This window comes from Nicotiana tomentosiformis, chromosome 11 (assembly GCF_000390325.3).
Source record: "Nicotiana tomentosiformis chromosome 11, ASM39032v3, whole genome shotgun sequence".
NCBI lineage: Eukaryota > Viridiplantae > Streptophyta > Magnoliopsida > Solanales > Solanaceae > Nicotiana > Nicotiana tomentosiformis.
Window position 1 is genome coordinate 6,169,156 of NC_090822.1, and position 18,496 is coordinate 6,187,651.

The window sequence follows — 18,496 nt, forward strand, 5'->3', positions numbered from 1 at the left end:
TAGTGAATATAGTAAGGAAAATGCACGGCATCACCCTTCGTACTTTTACTCTCAATCTCACCATAAAATAAATAGAAATGACACGGCATCACCCTTCGTGCATTAACTCTCATATCATGGCACGACATCACCCTTCGTGTATTAACACTCACAATATGGCACGACATCACCCTTCGTGCATTAACACTCACAATATGGCACGACATCACCCTTCGTGCATTAATACTCACAATATGGCACGGCATCACCCTTCGTGCATTAACACTCTCCCTTACCATAATGCAATGCATAAATATCAACAAGGAGATAGAATAATATGTACAAACCTTACTTCAACATTTGGTTCCATAATATCATTCTCAACTTTGAAATAAAAACTCAATTATTATTGGAAAATCTGTAAACATGATAAGAACGATAAATTGAACAACACTAGTATAACACGTAGCAATTTGTCATAGGAATGAGATAATATAAGAAAAATAGAGAAACATGAAAAAAGGGTAAATTGACGGCGCATAAGTACTCGTCACCTCACATATACGCCGCTCACATGAATTTCACTTAGCAAGTAATCTAAGGTTCCTAATTCCCTCAAGTCAGGGTTAGACACAACACTTACCTCGCTCTGAATGCCGCTTAATTCTCAATCATAGCTTTCCCTTTGGAATTCACTCCAAATCACTCGTATCTATTCAGAAATGACTCGATAATATCAAATATTTCTAAATGAATCAATTATATTGCATAAATTAAATTTCTCAAATTTTCCTCCAAAAAGTCAAAAAATTGACCCCGAGCCCGCTTGGTTATAATCCGAGGTTCGGACCAAAATCCTTTTACCCATTTACCCCCGAGCCCGAATATGTATTTAGTTTTGAAATCCGACCTCAAATTAAGGTCTAAATCTCCAAATTCCCGAAATCTCTAGTTTCTACCCTAACCCCTAATTCTACCATGAAAACTCTAGATTTTAGGTTGAAAATTCAAGAAATGTAATGGTTAATTGAAAGAAAATGGTTTAGAATCACTTACCAACACCATCGTTTTGTTTTTGAGAAAAATGAATTTTGGCTAAAATCCCGTTTTTGGATTCTGTTAAGGGCTGGGCGACAGTGTTCATCGCGTTCGCCAAAGCACTGTCGTATTCGCGAAGGGTACTGGCTGCCAAGCCTTCACGTTCGTGAGAATCATCTCGCGTTCGCGATGATTTCTCCCCCTGGCCTTTGCGTTCGCGAGGCATGGCTCGCGTTCGCGATGAAGGAACGACCAACCCTCCCCCCAGGTCCCCACATGCTTAGCGTTCGCGTTCGCGAAGGGTAAGTCCCCCATTACTTTGCGTTCACGAAGAAGAAGTCTCAGCCTCATCAGGTTACTCTTTGCGTTCGCGAGAGGACCTTCGCGAACGCGAAGAAGGATATGCCAGACACCAGAATCTGCAGAAAACCAGATTTTCCAAAGTCCAAAACATCCCGTGACCTATCTGAAACTCACCCGAGCCCTCGGGGCTCCAAACCAAACATGCACACAAGTCTAAAAATATCATACGAACTTGCTCATGCGATCAAATCGCTAAAATAACACCTAGAACTACGAATTTAACACCAAATCAAATGAGACTCTCAAGAATACTTTAAAATTATTATTTTCTCAACTGGACGTCCGAATCACGTCAAATCAACTCCGTTCTCACCAAATTTTACAGACAGGTCTTAAATATCATAATGAACCTGTAACGGGCTCCGGAACCAAAATACGGACCCGGTACTAACTGTCCCAAACATCAATCAATTCTTAAAAATAATTAATTTTAAGACTTTTAATTTTCATCAAAAATTCATAACTTGAGCTAGGGACCTCCGAATTCGATTCTGGTCATACGCTCAGGTCCCATAATTTGATACGGACCCACCGGGACCGTCAAATCAGGGATCCGGGACCGTTTACCAAAAATGTTGACCGAAGTCAACTAAAATCAACTTTTAAGGCAAACATTCTTATTTCCATTAGTTTTCAACATTAAAGCTTTCTGAAAACCTGCCCGGACTGCGCACGCTAATCGAGGAGGGTAAAAATAATGAGATTTTTAAGGCTTAAGAGCGCAAATTCGAGTTCTAAATCATAAGATGACCTTTTGGGTCTTCACAATCTCCACCTTAAAACAATCGTTCGTCCTCGAACGGACATAGAAAAGTACCTGGGCTGGTGAAAAGGTGGGGATATCTACTCCGCATATCGGACTCGGACTCCCAAGTAGCGGCCTCAATAGGCTGACCTCTCCACTGCACTCAAACTGAAGGGTAACTCTTTGACCTCAACTTACGAACCTGCCGGTCTAGAATGGTCACCGGCTCCTCTTCGTAAGTCAAATCCTTGTCCAACTGGACAGAGCTGAAATCTAACACGTGGGACGGGTCACCATGATATTTCCGGACGATAGACACATGGAATGCCGGATGAACTGAGGATAACCCTGGAGGAAATGCAAGTCTATAAGCTACCTCCCCCACTCTCTCGAGGATCTCAAATGGCCCGATATACCTAGGGCTCAACTTGCCCTTCTTCCCAAATCTCATAACACCCTTCATGGGCGATACCCGAAGCAATATTCTTTCTCCAACCATGAATGCAATATCACAAACTTAACGGGCGGCATAACTCTTTTGCCTGGACTGAGCTGTACGAAGTCGATCTTGTATAATCTTGACCTTGTCCAAGGCCTCCTAAACTAAATCTGTACCCAATAACCGAGCCTCCCCCAGTTCAAACCACCCAACTGGCGACCTACACCGTCTACCATATAATGTCTCATAGGGAGCCATCTGAATGCTCGACTGGTAGCTGTTATTATAGGCAAACTTCGCTAACGGCAAAAACTGATCCCAAGAACCTCCAAAGTCAATAACACAGGCGCAGAGCATATCCTCCAAGATCTGAATAGTATGCTCGGACTGCCCGTCCGCCTGAGGATGAAATGTTGTGCTAAACTCAACCCGCGTACCCAACTCATGTTGAACTGCCCTCCAAAGTGCGAGGTAAACTGCGTACCTCGATCAGAAATGATAGACACGGGCACCCCGTGAAGACGGACGATCTTACGAATGTAAATCTCTGCCAACCGCTCTGAGGAATAGGTAACTGCCACATGAATGAAATGCGCTGACTTAGTCAGCCTGTCCACAATGACCCAAACTGCATCGAACTTCCTTTGAGTCCGTGGGAGTCCAACAACAAAGTCCATAGTGATACGCTCCCACTTCCACTTAGGAATATCTAACCTCTGAAGTAAACCACCAGGTCTCTGATGCTCACACTTTACCTGCTGGCAATTTAGGCACCGAGCTACATAGGCAACTATGTCCTTCTTCATTTGCCTCCACCAATAATGTTACCTCAAGTCCTGATACATTTTGGCGGTGCCCGGATGAATAAAATATCGGGAATTGTGGGCCTCCTCAAGAATCAACTCACGAATTCCATCCACATTAGCACACAAATACGACCCTGCATCCTCAAAACTCCATCATCTCCAACAGTAACCTGCTTGGCACCACCGTGCCGCACTGTGTAAGATAGAACCCGACTGGGTTCTGAAACATCTAACCTCACGAACTGATTAGCCAAAGTCTGAACATCTGCAGCTAATGGCCTCTCACCAACTGGAATATACACAACACTGCCCATACTCACAGCCTTTCTACTCAAAGCATCGGCCACCACATTGGCCTTTTCGGGGTGATACAAAATGGTGATATCATAGTCTTTCAACAACTCCAACTATCTTCTCTGCCTCAAATTAAGATCTTTTTGTTTGAACAGATACTGAAGGCTGCGATGATCAGTAAATACCTCACACGAGACACCGTAGAGGTAATGCCTCCAAATATTCAGCGTATGAACAATGGCTGTCAATTCTAAGTCATGAACAGGATAATTCTTCTCGTGAACTTTCAACTGCCGCGACGCATAGGCAATTACCTTGCCATCTTACATTAATACTGCACCAAGCCCAATGTGAGATGCGTCACAATATACTGTATACGATCCTGAACCTGTGGGTAATACCAACACTGGCGTCGTAGTCAAAGCGGTCTTGAGCTTCTGAAAGCTCAACTTACACTTGTCTGACCATCTGAATGGGACACCTTTCTGGGTTAATCTGGTCAATGGGCTTGCTATAGATGAAAACCCTTCCACGGGCCGACGATAATAACCTGCTAAACCCAGGAAACTTCGGATCTCTGTAACTGAAGTAGGTCTAGGCCAATTCTGAACAGCCTTAATCTTCTTAGGATCCACCTTTATGCCTTCTGCCGATACAACATGCCCCAAAAAGGCAACTGAGTCTAACCAAAACTCACATTTTGAAAACTTGGCATATAACTGATTATTCTTCAAGGTGTGAAGCACACTTCGAAGATGCTGCTCATGTTCCTCTCGACTGCTGGAGTAAATCAAGATATCATCAATGAATATAACCACAAAAGAACCCAAATAGGGCTTGAACTCCCGATTCATCAAATTCATTAGTGTTGCTGGGGCGTTGGTAAGCCCAAATAATATTACTAGGGATTCGTAATGCCCATACCAAATCCGAAAAGCTGTCTTAGGGACATCAGATGCCCTAATCTTCAACTGATGGTAAACAGACCTCATAATTATTTACCCAAATTAACGAGTCACATTTAACATCACCTGGGCGGGCACCTATCTCGTAGGTTAAAACTCAATAATTACAACACGAATTTGGCAAGTATGCACAGAGAATTTCATACGATTTGTTTTTTCAAATAAGCATAGTAGGCATGACTCCCTATTAGTACTATAGTACAAATTTATTTGTTCACACGGGAGAATTTAAACACGAGAATTTTTATCACAAGGATCTCGTCCTTATATAACTTCCACCGCAGCTCATAGCCAGGTTTAAACATATCAATTTATTTTAAAATACGAGGACCTCGACCTCAGTTCTGAATCACAAGTAATATGCACATCTTGCCAATTGATACTTTCCACTTTCTCCTTTTAAATAACTTTCGTTAAACAAAATCACAACACCTAATGAACCCCATACCGGTAGGGCATATAATTCACAATTGGTAATTAATTATCCGGGAATACATCAAAACATACCGAAATAAGAACCAGAAAGGCACCTTTAGCCTCACAGATCTTATTAGAGTCCATCATGGAATGATAGCTGTAGTTATATCCTTAAAATCTCCCAACAGAAGTAAACACATAAGTAGATTATAGAATTACGAAGCTCACTCATAAGTGGAGCACAATAGGAGGACTCGTCTTGATACTCAGAACCGAATCAATTTAAGGAAATTATTCCTTTATTTTAAATCGAGGTCGTACCTATAATGACACCATCTGATGTAACGACCTCCACCATACCATAAAACAAATATAACAACAGCTGGGTCTCCACCACTAGGACGCCTTCTACCCACCTATCCTCCACCCTTAACTGATCGTGTGGGTGGTGTAGTAACTGCAATGGGGAACATAGCCTGAGTGCTTTGATGAAATATGCCTCTTCCAAGCTTGGGACAATTTTCTCATGATGTGCCTAGTATCGCCGTATTCATAACACCCCCTTGCAGGTTTGGCTGCTCATATTGAGTCTGTGTTAGATAAATGGAATAACCATTGTAGGAAACTCATGCCGGTGGTGCATTAAAAGAACTTACTGGAGCACCCGGGTAATCCGATGTGTGGACTGGGCTGGCCGACTGCCCGAGCCCCTGCCATAATGATTTTTACCTGTAGAGTAGAATCCACTGAATCCCCCAGAACTTCGAAACGTCTTGGTCTCCTTATCTTGGCAATTTCTACCCCTAGCAGAAATGAAGTATTAGCCCGTAGCTCCCGAGTCGTACAAAATTTTACGATTATAATTGGGTCCTTCAATGAGTTTGTGGACTCGCTCTCTAGATATAGGAAGCAAAGTAGGAATATGACGGGCTAACTTATTGAACCTGATGGCATATTATGACACCGTCATGGTGACTTGACGCAACCGTTCAAACACTATGCGTCACGCATTATGGAGAGTCCGTGAATAAACTTTTTCAAAAGCGTTTATGAGCCCCAAAAGTAACCCTTACCCCTATTTATACACAACGATCACAAAAGTAGAGCTCCATACACACAAATCTTGGCACGAACCACATTGTCCAGAATCTTGTCAACCATTGTACTTCCTCCGAAGCACCCCAAAATCCGCAACCATGGCGTCCATGCTGAGTAGACCTTCTGTAAATTTAAAGTTGTGTCTCTAACTCCTTGGGTACTGAAGTATAGGATTATTAAGTAGGCAGACATACCACAAGTCCCAACCTTATCCTCTACAACATCTCAGGCCTCAAACACATGTAAATTTTTGGAGAACCTTTCAGTACCACATATATACATTTCATGCCAAAACTGATATAACACATGACTCGCAATCCATTCATTGATAGTGGACTCCCTCACTCGGCGTGAAGTCATAGTTCACCACGTCCGATGGTCCACAATATTAACCTTCACAACTCGTATAAATCAACCAGATGCCAAGGTACATTGCACCCCCCTCCACACATTATTCATTGGGTGGTCTCTTTATATGTCCGCATCTTCAGTTGAAAACCACACGTTGAGGCAATGTTTGAGCATCTCTGGCTCCCTCGTAGTTCATCTGCGGCATCACGAATCGTCGACAAACAATTGATACTGAGTGCGCAATGTCATACACGAGTAGATACAAAGGAATGTGAGATATAGGTTTCAAGCAAAATCATTGCCGCACGATAAGGAATGAAAGAGTTGATATTTTTCCTAAACTTCATAGCCTCTGAGACATAAGTGCATATGTCTATGTACCGATCCTTCAGACTCTACTAAGCTTGCTCGTGACTCGTGAGACCTAGGCAACTTAATGCTCTGATATCAACTGTCACGACCCGAAATTTTCCACCGACGGGACCGTGATGGCGCCTAACATTTCACTTGCTAGGCAAGCCAATGTTAGAGAATCATTAAACCAATTCTTTATTTCCATTCAGTAATTAACAATAATTAACTAAGATAAAATATAATAAGTACGGAATATCATAGAACTACATTAATTACTACCACCCGGATCTGGAGTCACAATTCACGAGCATTCTAGAATTTACTACAAGTAATAGTCTGAAGAAATACAATTGTCTGAATGAAAGAAACAGTAGAACATAAAAGATAGACAGGGACTTCAAGGTCTGTGAAAGCCGACAGATCTACCTTGAGTCTTCGGACAACGGACCAATAGAAAAAAATCTCGATCAACCTGAGCCGGTATCAAAATCTGCACAGAAAGTGCAGAGTGCAGCATCAGTACAACCGACCCCATGTACTGGTAAGTGTCGAGCCTAACCTCGACGAAGTAGTGACGAGACTAAGTCAAGGCACCTATAATTCAACCTGTACAATTTAACAGTGTATATACAAATAACAGAAATAAAGAACTAAACATGAAATATCGGGAGGGGAACATACTGAGGGGAATACAAGATAAAAAACTACAACAGAATGATCACCGGAGCAATCAATATACCATGAATCAACAGGAATAGTGAATACAGTAAGGAAAATGCATGGCATCACCCTTCGTGCTTTTACTCTCAATCTCACCATAAAATAAATAGAAATAGCACGACATCACCCTTCGTGCATAAACTCTCATATCATGGCACGGCATCACACTTCGTGTATTATCACTCACAATATGGCTCGACATCATCCTTCGTGCATTAACACTCACAATATGGCAAGACATCACCCTTCGTGCATTAACACTCACAATATGGCACGGCATCACCCTTCGTGCATTAACACTCACAATATGGCACGGCATCACCATTCGTGCATTAACACTCACAATATGGCATGGCATCACCCTTCGTGCATTAACACTCACAATATGGCACGACATCACCCTTCGTGCATTAACACTCTCCCTTACCATAATGCAATGCATAAATATCAACAGGGAGATAGAATAACATGTAAAAACCTTACTTCAACATTTGGTTCCATAATATCATTCTCAACTTGGAAATAAAAACTCAATTATCACCAGAAAATCTGCAAACATGATAAGAACGATAAATTGAACAACACTAGTATAACACGTAGCAATTTGGCATTGGAATGAGACAATATAAGAAAAATAGAGAAACATGAAAAACAGGTAAATTGACGGCGCATAAGTACTCGTCACCTCACATATACGCCACTCACATGAATTTCACTTAGCAAGTAATCTAAGGTTCCTAATTCCCTCAAGTCAGGGTTAGACACAACACTTACCTCGCTCCGAAGGCCACTTAATTCTCAATCACAGCTTTTCCTTTGGAATTCACCTCCAAATCACTCGTATCTATTCAAAAATGACTTGATATTATCAAATATTACTAAGGGAATCAATTATATTGCATAAATTAAATTTCCCAAATTTTCCTCCAAAAAGTCAAAAAATCGACCCCGGGCCCGCTTGGTCAAAACCGGAGGTTCGGACCAAAATTCTTTTACCCATTCACCCCCGAGCCCGAATATGTAATTAGTTTTGGAATCCGACCTCAAATTGAGGTCTAAATCCCCAAATTCCCGAAATCCCTAGTTTCTACTCTAACCCCTAATTCTACTATGAAAACTCTAGATTTTAGGTTGAAAATTCAAGAAATGTACTGGGTAATTGAAAGAAAATGGTTTAGAATCACTTACCAACAATTTGGGAAAGAAATGGCTCTTAAAAAATCGCCTCTCACCATTTTGTTTTTGAGAAAAATGAATTTTGGCTATAATCCATTTTTTGGATTCTGTTAAGGGCTGGACGACAGTGTTCATCGCGTTCGCGAGAGCATTGTCGCATTCGCGAAGGGTACTACCTTCCAAGCCTTCGCGTTCGCGAGAACCATCTCGCATTCGCGATGATTACTCCCCCTGGCCTTCGCATTCACGAGGCATGGCTCGCGTTCGCGATGAAGGAATGATCAACCCCCCCATGTCCCCATATGCTTTGCGTTCGCGTTGAGCCAGTCGCGTTCGCGAAGGGTAAGTACCCCACCACTTCGCGTTCGCGACCAAGCCTTCGCGTTCGCGAAGAAGAAGTCTCAGCCTCATCAGGTTACTCTTCGCATTCGCGAGAGGACCTTCACGAATGCGAAGAAGGATATGTCAGACACCAGAATCTGTAGAAAACCAGATTTTCAAAGTCAAAAACATCCCGTGGCCTATCCGAAACTAACCCGAGCCCTCGGGGCTCCAAGCCAAACATGCACACAAGTCTAAAAATATCATACGAACTTGCTCGCTCGATCAAATCGCCAAGATAACACCTAGAACTACGAATTTAACACCAAATAAAATGAGACTCTCAAGAATACTTTAAAATTACCATTTTTTCAACTGGACGTCCGAATCACGTCAAATCTCGTCAAATCAACTCCGTTTCTCACCAAATTTCACAGACAGGTCTTAAATATCATAATGAATCTGTACCTGACTCCGGAACCAAAATACGGACTCGGTACTAACAATGCCAAACATCAATCAATTCTTAAAAATAATTAATTTTCAGACTTTTAATTTTCATCAAAAACTCATAACTTGAGCTAGGGACCTCAGAATTTGATTCCGGACATACGCCCAGGTTTCATAATTTGATACGGACCCACAGGGACCGTCAAAACATGGATCCGGTCCCGTTTACTTAAAATGTTGACCGAAGTCAACTAAAATCAACTTTAAAGGCAAATGTTTTTATTTTCATTAGTTTTCAACATAAAAGCTTTCCGAAAACCTGCCCGGACTGCGCATGCAAATCGAGGAGGGTAAAAAAATGAGATTTTAAGGCTTAAAAGCACAGATTCGAGTTCTAAATCATAAGATGACCTTTTGGGTCATCACAAAATAATTTGCTATGAGTATATTTTTTCTTTGCAAAAGACTTTTGTCATTATAGCTACAACACCAAAATTATTGTAGCAATAAGTACTAGTCCTTAGCCACGGACCATGTAAAGTCCGAAGCTAACTTTTAGCTACGCTACATTTTGCTACGAATACTACGGAAAAGTTTTTTGTGGCTAAAGTGTTTAGCCACAAAAATTTTCATATTTAGCTAGGATGTATTTCATAGTTGTATATGCATAATCTTGTAGTGTTGCATAAGAAAAGTTTTGGTTTCACTTTGTGGTGTTAGTTCTATTTTCTGGTGCATTTACAAGCAAAATGCAGAAGTTGCAAAAATCTGTGACTGAAAATGTTTTCACATTATCTATATTATATTAAAAGCACGAAGGTCCTTAGTGAAATGTCATTCGTCTTTTTTATCTTTAAAAATATATTTCAAATTGGATGAAATAGTAATTTAAGTTATTTTCCAACTATTTAGAATTTTGAAATCAACTAAAATTTTTGTTATATTCTTTTTCCTTATTTGAATATGTAGGAAATCCTAATATTTAATGTCACGACCCGAAATTTCAACCTTCAGGATCGTGATGGCACCTAACATTTCACTTGCTATGCAAGCCAATATTAAAATAATCTTAACTATTTTTATGCAAATTTAATTAAATAGAAGTCAAATTACTGAAATAAAGTGCGGAAGACCATAAATACCGAATTATAAAAATACATCCCAATCTCGTGTCACAAGTGCACGAACTACTAGGATAATACAAATACAAGTCTAAATAAAATTCAAGTTGTTTGAAAGATAAGACACATCTAAGATAAGATAGAAGAGGACTTCAGAACTACGGACGCTGTGCAGTTATACCTCAGGTCTCCTCTAGGTAGTTGAATCCGAGCAAGTCTATGGTATATCGTTAGGACCAACTCCAAAATCTGCACAATAAGTGCAGAGTGTAGTATTAGTACAACTGACCCCATGTACTGGTAAGTGTCGAGCCTAACCTCGACGAAGTAGTGACGAGGCTATGACAAGACACGTACGTAAACCACATGTACAAGTATATACAAATACAAAGTAACAATAATACAATAAATAAAAATTTATAAATTGGGAGGAAACATGCGAAGGGGAATGATATAATAATTTCAGTAGGAGAAGTATCACTTAGCAGCCATTTAATTTATCAATAATAAAATGAGCAATTGATAATATGAAAAGGTGTGATGACCCAAAATGTCATCTTTAAATTTAATAAGAAATTCTATATTCTAAGACCTTGAAAAGCACCATTTATCGTTCCTCGACTTGCGTGCACAGTCTGTACAATTTTTTGAAAAGTTTTTATGTGAAAAATGGATTAAAATGTGAAATGGAGCTTTAAAATCCAATTGAGTTGACTTTACTCAACATTTTGAGCAAACGGACTCGGATCAGTATTTTGACAATTCCGGTAGGTCCGTATCGTGATTTTAGACTTAGGCATATGCCCAGAATCGAATTCCGAAGTCCCTAGCTCGAGATATAGAATTTTGATAAAAAATTAAAAGCTTGAAAGCTTAATGATTTTTAAGAAATTGCTGATGTTGGATTTATTGACCTCGGGTCCGTATTTTGGTTCCAGAGCCCGGTGTAGGTCCACTATAATATTTATGACTTGTCTGCCAAATTTGGTGAGAATCAGAGTTGATTTGACGTGATTCAGACGTCCGATTGTAAAAAATATAAGTTTTAAAGCTTTCTTGAAAACTTACTTTGATTTGGCATACGATTCGTAGTTCTAGGTGTTATTTTGCCGATTTGATCACGCGAGCAAGTTTGTATTATGTTTTAGAACTTGTGTGCATGCTTGGTTTGGAGCCCTGAGGGCTCGGGTGAGTTTCGGATAGGCTACGGGATGATTTCGGACTTAGGAAATCTGGTTTTCTGCAGACTTCAGGCTTCTGGTGTGTTCTTCTTCGCGTTCGCGAAGGTACTCTCGCGAACGCGAAGAGCAAATTGGGGCTGGCACGTTTTGTGCTTCGTGTTCGCGACATAGAGACCGCGTTCGCGAAGGCTTGAGGTTCAAAGTTTCGCCTTCGCGATAGAAGCCTTGCATTTGCGAAGGGAAAGAGACTGGCCAGGAAAAATTAGCCTTCACGTTCGCGAAGGGCATCTCGTGTTCGCGAAGGCCAAGCCAGGAAAGCATCGCGTTCGCGAGGTAGCCCTCGCATTCACGAAGAGTAAAATTGGACAGCACAAATTTGTGCTTCGCGTTCGCGAGAGTACCTTCGCGAACGCGAAGGGTAAAAATCCCAGAAACAGAACTTTAGTTCTGGAAATGGGGGTTTCGACCCATTTTCAATTCTTTCCCATTTTTTAGCTCGGGTAAGGCGATTTTTGGCGATTTTTATGAAAAAACATTGGGATAAGTGTTCCTTATCCTATATTGATTATATTTCACGATTTCATACTCATTTATATCATGAATCCGTGAATTTATGGAAGAAAAATTAGATTTTTATAAAATCTTCCAAAAACGAAAATTTAAGATTTGAAGGTCCATTTGACATCGAAATTGGATAATTGTTGTATGGTTGGACTCGTCTCAGAATGGGTGTTCGAATTTCGTGAGATTTTCCGAGATTTGAGACGTGGGTCCCACTGTCGAATATTTTAATGAATTTTGGATTTTTATCCAGAAAATGTGTAAATTCATATGGAATTAATTCTTATGATTAATATTGAATATATTGAATTATTTGTGAATATATTTGAAGCTTTAGGAGGAAAATTTAAAAGAAAAAGTTGTGGTTGAATAATTGATTGGAATTTGCAAAGCGAGGTAAGTGTCGGGGTTAACCTTGACTTGAGGGAATAGAACCCTTAAATTATTTGTTATGTGAATTGCATGTGAACGACGTATAGGCGAGGTGACGAGTGTCTATACGTCATCAAATTAATTGTTTGCATGCTTACTTGAAAAATCATAAATTATTTTTAATTATAAATTAATTATCATAATAATTATTTCTCTCTTATTCTTTGTCAAATATTAATTCTTGAATTCCTGCATTAATTGTTACATGCTATTTGAATTATGTGTTTTAATTGTTTTGACATATAGCATATTAAATATTAAACTACCTATTTTCTCCCTGATTTCTATAATAATTTGCTATTTGTCATTGTTTGTTTTATAATTAAATCATAATTGTTGTATGCTTGTTGTCTTATGATTTTATATTAACTGTTGCATTTATTGGAAAAATTTCTTCTATAAGAATTGATTGAAATGGAAATATTAGAGGATCGGGTTGCACGCCGTAATAGACTTATTAAAAGTTAAAATTGGAGGATCGGGTTTCACACTGCAACAAACTTATTAAAAGTTAATATTGGAGGATCGGGTTGCATTCCACAACAGACTTATTAAAAGTTATTATTGGAGGATCGGGTTGCACGCCGCAATAGACTTAATGAAAAGTTAATATTGAAGGATCGGGTTGCACGCCGCAACAGACTTAATGAAAAGTCAATATTGGGGAATCGGATTGCACGCCGCAATAGACTTAATGAAAAGTCAATATTGAGGGATCGGATTGCATGCCGCAACAGACTTATTTATAAGTCTATATATATACTTGATTGAAATATATATATATGACAGACTGGATTTAAAGGAAATTATTGGGAGAGCGAGTTGCACACTGCAACAGAATTGAATGTGAATGTATTGTGAGAGCGGGTTGCACTATGCAACAGAATTGGTTGAAATAATAATGGATTATGACTGTTGGGTTGGCTTCAATTATTATAAATGATTTACCTAATTTATTTCTATTATTTGTGGTTGTTATTAATATTGCGTACATGTTAATGTAAGTGAACCGCCTTAGCCTCGTCACTACTTCGTCGAGGTTAGGCTCAGCACTTACCAGTACATGGGTCGGTTGTACTGATACTACACTCTGCACTTCTTGTGCAAATTTAGGAGTTGGTCCCAGCGACGTACCATAGACTTGCTCGGATTTCAGTTACCAGAGGAGACTTAAGGTATAACTGCATGGCGTCCGCAATTCTGAAGTCCACGTCTATTTTACTTTAGCTGTGTGTTTATTTCCAGACAGCTTTATTTTATTCAGACCTTTATTTGTATTTATTCTAGAAGCTCGTACACTTGTGACACCAAGGATGGTATTTAGACACCGTTGTTTTTTTATGGATCATTCTCTATATTTCAAACTTTGCTTCCGTATTTGTTTCTTTGATTATTAATAATTTAAAAATATTTTAAAAACTGGTTAATATTATTCTAAGGTTGGCTTGCCTAGCAAGTGAAATATTAGGAGCCATCACGGTCCGAAGGTGGGAATTTCGGGTCGTGACAGTTGGTATCAGAGCACTAGGTTACATAGGTCTCACGAGTCACGAGCAAGATTAGTAGAGTCTGAAGGATCGGTATAGAGACGTCTGTACTTATCTCTCAGTGGCTATGAAGTTTAGGAACAATATCACTTCTTTCTTATTCTGTCGTGCAATTTTATTCTATCATCGATGATTGAACCATTCTACTCTTATTCTCTCGCAGATGGTGAGAACACGAAATACCTCTACCGATGGACAGGGACCAGAACCCCCGGTGGAAACTATGGCCAGGGGTAGAGGTCGAGGCCGAGGTAGAGCTCAGTCCAGAGCTCGAGCAGCTGCACCTGTTGTAGAACCTCAGGTAGACCTTTAGGAGGAGGTCCCAGTTCAGAATGTACCAGTTGGACCAGTTTAGGTCCCGGAAGGATTCATAGCCACTCCAGTGCTTCAGGACGCTCTAATCCGATTGGTGAGTCTTATGGAGGGTGTGGCCCAGAATGGTACGTTTCCAGTGGCACCAGCCATCTCACAGGCTGTGGGAGGAGCACAAACTCCCACTACTCCCGCCCCGGAGCAGATGACTCCCCAGAATCAGGCTTCAGCAGCCCTGCCAGTTGGGATAGTTCAGCCAGTTGTTGCGGCACAGACCAGTGATAGGCCTGCCATGTCTTTTGAGGCCTTATTAAGACTGGATAAGTTCACTAAGCTTTTTCCAGTTCACTTTAATGGTACACCTTCTGAGGACCCTTAGGATTATTTTGAACGCTGCCACGAGGTGATGCGGAACATGGGTATAGTTGAGACCAATGGGGTTGATTTTCTTGTATTTCAGATGACGGGTTCCGCCAAGAGGTGGTGGAGAAATTACACATTGACCCGACTAGTCAGACCGCCTGCACTTACTTGGGAGCAGTTCTCTCAACTATTTTTGGAGAAGTTCCTCCCTATCACACTGAGAGAGGAATTCTGCAAGCAATTTAAGCGTCTACAGTAGGGCAGTATGACTATTACTCAGTATGAGTCCCGTTTTGTGGATTTGGCCCGTCACGCTCTCCTTTTACTACCTACGGAGGGAGAGAGAGTGAGGAGGTTTATTGAGGGACTCACTCACCCTATCAGGCTTCAGATGGCCAAGGAGACTGGAAGTGAGATTTCTTTTCAGGCGGCTGCTAATGTCGCAAGGAGGATCGAGATGGTTCTTGCACAGGAGAGAGGGCAGAAGTCTGATAAGAGGCCTCGTCAGTTCGGTGGTTTCAGTGGTGCCTCGTCTGGAGGCAGATGTAATTTCGGTAGAGGTCATCTTCCCAGACCGTTTCATTCAGTACTTCATGTATCTCCCGGTGCTTCAGGGAGTCACGGTCCTATTATGCCTTACTCTGGGCAGCCAATATTCTGTGCACATTCAGCTTCTATCGGTGCACCACCACTCCAGAGTTACTACAGTAGTTATCCGGCCCATATGGTTCAGCTTCAGCTTCAGCAACCACGACATTGATAGGTGTTATGAGTGTGGGAACATTGGTCACATCAGGAGGTATTGCCCTAGATTGGCGAGTAACAGATCTCGACAAGATTCTCGTACCATCATACCGACACCGGTTGCTTCACCGCCTGCTCAGCCAGCTAGAGGTAGGGGTCAGACAGCTAGAGGTGGAGGTCATGCTATTAGAGGTGGAGGTCAGGCCATTAGAGGTGGAGGTTAAACTGTTAGAGGTGGGGGCCAGCCAGTCAGAGGCTGTCCCAGGCAGTTCAGAGTGGTGGGGCCCAGCCCTGATTTTATGCTTTTCCAGCTAGGCCTGAGGCCGAGTCATCTGATGCTGTGATCACAGGTATTATTCCAGTTTGCCATAGAGATGCTTCAGTTCTATTTAATCCAGGATCTACTTATTCCTATGTGTCCTCCTATTTTGCTTTATACTTGGTTGTGCCTTGTGATTCTCTAAGTGTTTCTGTGTGCGTATCTACACCGGTGGGAGACTCTGTTGTAGTAGATTATGTCTATCATTCGTGTGTGGTTACTATTGGTAATCTTGAGACTAGTGTGGATTTTCTAATTCTTGATATGGTAGATTTTGATGTCATATTGGGTATGGATTAGCTATCCCCTTATCATGCCATATTGGATTGTCATGCCAAGACAGTGACCCTAGCTATGCCGGGGTTACCTCGGTTAGAGTGGAAAGGAACTCCTGGTCATTCTGCCAGCAGGGTTATTTCTTATATGAAAGCTCGGCGTAGGGTAGAGAAATGGTGTCTAGCCTATTTGGCTTATATTTGCAATCCCAGTGCGGATGTTCCTTCTATGGACTCAGTACCAGTTGTTCGTGAATTTCCAAAAGTATTTCCTGCAGATCTGCCGGGGATGCCACCCGACAGAGATATTGACTTCTGTATTGATTTGGCTCTGGGCACTCAGCCCATTTCTATTCCACCATACCATATGGCCCCGCCAGAGTTGAAAGAATTAAAAGAGCAGTTACAAGACTTGATTGATCAAGGATTCATTAGACCCAGTATCTCGCCCTGGGGTGCACCAGTATTATTTGTAAAGAAGAAAGATGGCTCTATGCGGATGTGTATAGACTATCGGCAGTTGAACAAGGCCACTATAAAAAACAAATATCCGCTGCCAAGAAATGATGACTTATTTGATCAACTTCAGTGTGCCAAGGTATTTTCGAATGTCGATTTGAGGTCTGGTTACCATCAGTTGAAGATTAGGGCCTCTGATATCCTTAAAGCAGCTTTTTTAACTCGGTGTAGGTATTACGAATTCCTAGTGATATCATTTGGGTTGACAAATGCCCCAACAACATTTATGGATTTGATGAATCGGGTGTTCAAGCCTTATTTGGATTCTTTTGTGGTTGTATTCATTGATGACACCTTGATTTACTCTAGCATTCGAGAAGAACATGAGCAGCATCTTCGAAGTGTGCTTCACACCTTGAAGAATAATCAGTTATATGCCAAATTTTCAAAATGTGAGTTTTGGTTAGACGCAGTTTCCATTTTGGGGCATGTTATATCAGTAGAAGGTATAAAAGTGGATCCTAAGAAGATTGAGGCTGTTCAGAATTGGCTAGACCTACTTCAGTTACAGAGATCCAGAGTTTCCTGGGTTTAGCAGACTATTATCGTCGGTTCATGGAAGGGTTTTCATCTATAGCAAGCCCATTGACCAGATTGACCCAGAAAGGTGTCCCATTCAGATGGTCAGACGAGTGTGAGTTGAGCTTTCAGAAGCTCAAGACCGTTTTGACTACGACGCCTGTGTTGGTACTACCCACAGGTTCAGGATCATATATGGTATATTGTGACGCATCTCACATTAGGCTTGGTGCAGTATTAATGCAAGATGGCAAGGTAATTGCATAAGCGTCGCGGCAGTTGAAAGTTCACGAGAAGAATTATCATGTTCATGACTTAGAATTGGCAGCCATTGTTCATGCGCTGAAGATTTGGAGGCATTACCTCTACGGTGTCTCGTGTGAGGTATTTACTGATCATCGTAGCCTTTAGTATATGTTCAAAGAAAAGGATGTTAATTTGAGGCAGAGAAGATGGTTGGAGTTGTTGAAAGACTATGATATTACCATTTTGTATCACCCCGGAAAGGCCAATGTGATGGCCGATGCTTTGAGTAGAAAGGTTGTGAGTATGGGAAGTCTTGCGTATATTCCGGTTGGTGAGAGGCCATTAGCTGTAGATATTCAGACTTTGGCTAATCAGTTCGTGAGGTTAGATGTTTCAGAACCCAGTCGGGTTCTAGCTTGCACAGCCGCTCAGTCTTCTTTATATAAGCGCATCAGAGAGAGGCAGTATGATGATCCTCATTTACTTGTCCTTAAGGACACGGTGCGACACGGTGATGCCAAACAGGTTGTTGTGGGGGAAGATGGAGTTTTGCGAATGCAGGGCCGTATTTGTGTGCCTAATGTGGATGGGTTTCGTGAATTAATTCTTGAAGAGGCACACAGTTCCAGATATTCTATTCATCCAAGTACCGCTAAAATGTATCAAGATTTGCTGCAACATTATTGGTGGAGGAGAACGAATAAGGATATAATTACATATGTAGCTCGGTGTTTGAATCATCAGCAAGTTAAGTATGAGCATTAGAGACATGGTGGTTTGCTTCAGAAGTTAGAAATTCCTGAGTGGAAGTGAGAGCGTATCACTATGGATTTTGTTGTTG